Source organism: Octopus bimaculoides, chromosome 1 (assembly GCF_001194135.2).
Source record: "Octopus bimaculoides isolate UCB-OBI-ISO-001 chromosome 1, ASM119413v2, whole genome shotgun sequence".
NCBI lineage: Eukaryota > Metazoa > Mollusca > Cephalopoda > Octopoda > Octopodidae > Octopus > Octopus bimaculoides.
This window is the reverse complement of record NC_068981.1, coordinates 146868774-146873908: the sequence shown is the minus strand read 5'-3', so window position 1 is coordinate 146873908 and position 5135 is coordinate 146868774.

Below are 5135 nucleotides of genomic sequence, written 5' to 3'. Positions count from 1 at the left end.
TATATATATATATATATATATATATATATGTATATACATATGTACCTATATATATAATATAAATCCTGTTATCTGTGTGTGTGTGTATGTGCGTGTGTGTGTGTGTGTGTGTATGTGTGTAGAAGATTATAACGACCATATTTTCAACTGATTTTCTCCAAACTGGGAACATACATTACTTATGCTCCAGGGATGGTTTTAGACTCTTAAAAGCTTTCACATAATGAGTAACAGGCCCCACTGGGACAGAAAACACCCGTTTCTGGGTTACGTGGAGACGGGAGGTAACTCTTTGCGAAAAAAATATTGCTTTTTATATTAGATTCATGTCTTTAAAAATTTTTTTAATATTTACTTCCAGTTTTCTTTCGTCTATATCTCTCTATCCATCTCTCTATCTATGTCTATTTCTCTATCTATACCTCTCAATCCATCTCTGTCTCTATGTCTATCTGTCTGTATTTTATCTATCTATATCTCCCTTATTTGTCTAACTAGCTAGCTAGCTCTTTATATCTCACTCAATCTCTATTGTTTTCACTTTTATTTTTCAGATGCTATTGTTTTCACTTTAATTGCAATTGCTATTGTTTTCACTGTAAGTTTTCAATTGCTATTTACAAACAACAATGACAAATCACTGATAGAAGGAAGTTCACAATTACTGATGAAAGTAATTTCATACATAATTTACTGACAGAAGTAACTTCATAAATTTCACTTCAATCTGTACACTTCGTTAATTTCCCTAAAATATTCTTATTTACTTTTGCAACGGTTTTGTGTTTCTCTGTTAATGGCTTTTTCTGGCTCCTTTGATACTGGCTCTTTGGTTCACCGACAAATTTTGCTTCAACCCATACAATTCTTTATTTTCCGTAAAAAATTCTTATTTACTTTCTGCCTGTCATATTAAAAGATATAATTTCTGTTACCCAGTTGTTTTCATTGTTCACTATCTTCTGCACATGTGTATTTCTATATACGTATATAACCATGCCTATAAGGCAAGTGTCAGATTTGTTTACAATGTCAAGATCAGTCAAAAGAATTCTCAGTTCAAGGAAAGAGATACAGCAGCAGAAAGGGATGCATACCAAGAAACGAACAGACTATGCACTACAAAAGCCAGAGCATCTCAAAGTGGTGAACAAAGGTATGCACAGTTGACAAGGAATAGAATCTCCACTGCAGAACAAAGAGCAGTTGCAACAGCTCAGAGAAGCAGCTTTCAATTATGATCCAGCAGTTCATTATGCAGATGACACTAGAGTTTCCATTGGTGCAATGACGACTGAGGGCATACATTGTTAAGCAAGGAAGTGGCCTGGAGAGACACCTGCACTGTGCTGCAGTGGTGGAAAGTTGAACTCCCTGCAATCACCCGGCCTCCAGGGCCATTGAAAAAACTGTTGTCATCAACTGACCAAGATTCCAAGCACTTCCAAAACAAAATTAGACAATGCAATGCTGCACTACAGATGACATCATTTGGAGTCACAAGAGATTTAACTGAGCCAGGATTCATGCAAACTTTCAAGATCCAAGGTCAGATTTATCATTGGATTGTCTCTCTACTACCTCTGTCAAATGACTCACCAAAATCGGCCTTTCATTGTTTATAATGTGTACCTGTTTTTTGGTTACAAAATAAGCTACACAAAACGTGTTTTTGAATTACGTGTATTTATTTTATATACATATATGAGTTGAAAACTTTCTTTTAACATTTCACTTAACGTCTATGTTCCATGGTGGCATGGGTTGGAGGAACAGCCTGCTCGTAAAATTAACGTGCAAGTGGATGAGCACTCTACTCCATACAGAATCACACTTCATACACTAGCATCACACAATCTGCCCTTTACTCTGAAGGAAAGCCCTTTGTTGCCAGCAGTAGTAATAACTTCTTGAACTTTTTCCAATGAGTTCTGTAAATATGCTTTCTGCACTACTATGACAACTGCTAATTAGGTTGTTGGCACTCCGTCGCTTACGACGACGAGGGTTCCAGTTGATCCGATCACCGGAACGGCCTACTTGTGAAATTAACGTGCAAGTGGCTGAACACTCCACAGACACGTGTACCCTTAACGTAGTTCTCGGGGATATTCAGCGTGACACAGAGTGTGACAAGGCTGACCCTTTGAATTACAGGCACAACAGAAACAGGAAGTAAGAGTGAGAGAAAGTTGTGGTGAAAGAGTACTGCAGGGTTCGCCACCATCCCCTGCCGGAGCCTCGTAGAGCTTTAGGCGTTTTCGCTCAATAAACACACACAACGCCCGGTCTGGGATTCAAAACCGCGAGTCCGCTACCCTAACCACTGGGCCATTGCACCTCCACGCCGTAGATTAGTAAACAAAGAATCGTATATACTGTTTGGAAAACGAAACTCAGGAGGCGAGTGTGTGGTGTTGTTTTGCGTTTATAATAAAATAAATATATACAAATTATGAAACTAATTTTAAAAAATACAGTACAGTATTGTTTCTACTTCGCGGATTTTCACCTATTACGGCCGTGTTTGGAACATAACACCCGCGATAGTTGAGGGATTACGATAGATGTATGATTCTTCTTACTTATTTGAATTGTCTTGGATGTATACTCAGTAAACTGTAAATAACACTGGTCAACAAGTATTTTTCATCAAGCATATCTCAAGGTGTTCTTAGTATAGTGTTTAATGCTGATTTCAAATATACAATTAGTATTTTGACATCACATACAGTTTTCAAGATGAAAAAGGTTTTTGGTTTTAGCTCATGCATTATATAGACATTCAAATTAATGACGTGAATGCATGCATTTCATTTACATCATGGAAACATACCTTCAAATTAAACTACAATATTCATTGCTGCATAGTTCAGATGCAATATTTCATCATCTTAAATTAACCAATCAAGTTTTGTCTGATGAAATAGGTATTTCAACATCTCAAATTGTCCAGTCATAATTGGTCTGATGAAATATTTCGTCATCTCAAATTCAATATAAGTATAACCGTTTGTATCTATTTCCTTATTTTTTGTACAGTGTTAACAATGTCAAGACAGTATAGAAATCGTCCTGTTGTATTTTGTTGTCTGTGGACAATTTATTGTGAAAGCTCAAAAATGTACAATAACACCCGAGATCAAGAAGATTTATAAGCTATACTTTGCTTGTCCTCATGGAGATCAGGCCAGATTATGGGCACCACATTTTATCTGCTCAGCTTGCTCAAGTGGCTTATGTGACTGGTTCAATAATAATAAGAAGTTCATGCCTGTTGCTATTCCAATGATATGGAGGGAGCTGAAAGACCATTTTAATGACAGTTATTTTCACAAAGTAAATGTCACAAGATTTTCTCTGAAGAATAAGCACAAAATTGTGTATCCCAATTTGGATTCTGCAATAAGACCTGTGCTTCACAACGAAAGTCTGCCAATTCCATTTCCACCAGATAATGGTATTAAAACATCAGATAATGGTGCTGACTGTCACGAAGATTACATGGCTGATGACGATAGCTTTGAACCTCAGAAATTTTCCCAAGCTGAACTGAATGTACTTGTCAGAATCCTATCCCTCTCAAAAGGTAAAGCAGAACTGTTGGCATCAAGACTGAAGAAGTATCTGCTAGAGCACGGTGTTAGTATAACTTATTTTCAGCAAAGAAATGTAATCTACTAACATGTTTTTCTGTTGAAGGCCAACTTTGCTTTTGCAGTGACATCGATGAACTTTTCAAATGTTTATCACAAAATCATGATTGTGCAGAGTGGCGTTTGTTTATTAACTCTTCAAAACGAAGTTTAAAAGCTGTACTTCTCCATAATGGTAATTTGAAGCCTCCCATTCCTATTGCACACTCCTTTTATTTTCATGAATCATATGAGAATATGGAACCTTTACTTCATGCCATTGCCTATGAAAGATACTCATGGAAAATATGTGGAGATTTAAAAGTCATTGGAATGTTAATGGGAATGCAGTCAGGTTTCACAAAATATTGTTGTTTCTTGTGTCTGTGGGATAGCTGGGCAACTAACAGACATGATTCGGAATCAAACTGGCAGACAAAAACATCATACCAACCAGGACTGTCTAGCATCAAGAATACACTTCTTGTACATCCATGTAATGTCCTATTGCCTCCTTTGCACATAAAGCATGTACTGATGAAGCAGTTTGTAAAAACACTAGGGAAGAGAGGGTTTGAGTATACTGTAGAAAAGTTTCCCAAAATCACACAGGCAAAGTTGAAAGATGTTGGACCCCAAATTAGAGAAGTACTCAAAGATGTCAACTTGAAGACAACACTGGATGAACTGGAACTGCCTGCCTGGAATGCTTTCAATTGGATTTGTGAGAATTTCTTGGGCAACAAGAAGGCAATGGACTACAAGGATGGCATAAAGAATCTTCTGAAATGTTACTCAGCAATGGGTTATTATGTCACTGAAAGTTCACTTCTTGGACTCCCATCTGGATTTCTTCACAGATAACTTTGGAGCAGTGTCTGATGAACATGATGAAAGATTTCACCTGGAGAAATGGTACCAAGACTTCTGGAATTACAGTATGCTGGATGACTACCGCTGGACACTTTACCATGATCATCCAGATCAAGAATACTCTAGGAAATCCAAATCACAATGTTTCTAACTCTGTTGTTCTAACTTTGTTTTATCTGACCCATTTTTTGTGTATTCACTCTTTGTAGAATGATAGTGACGATTTTTAATTCAATAAACTCATTTACTTTCTAAAAATAATATGTCCTTGTTCATTACTTTAATGATTTCATATATACAAATATGTAAATATTTGCATGTATCTACTGAAAAACTGATATGTGCTGTATACAAATGGTGTGAAATTTTAAAATCAACATGAAAAATTAGTCTAAGAAAGTTGGTTTGCATGCATAACGAGTATAATACATTTAATTTTGTTGACTAGTGTAATCCAATGAAGCAAACTCAGGGTTTTCTCATTAAGTGAAATACATTGAGATTGTTTGCAAATAGTCCCAGGTTATTTCATATCATTTGATGTGGTTAGTCAGAACTTGGATTATACTAGAGTGCTTGAATAGTACCTACCTGGATCTATTATCCCTATTTATTCACTATATATAT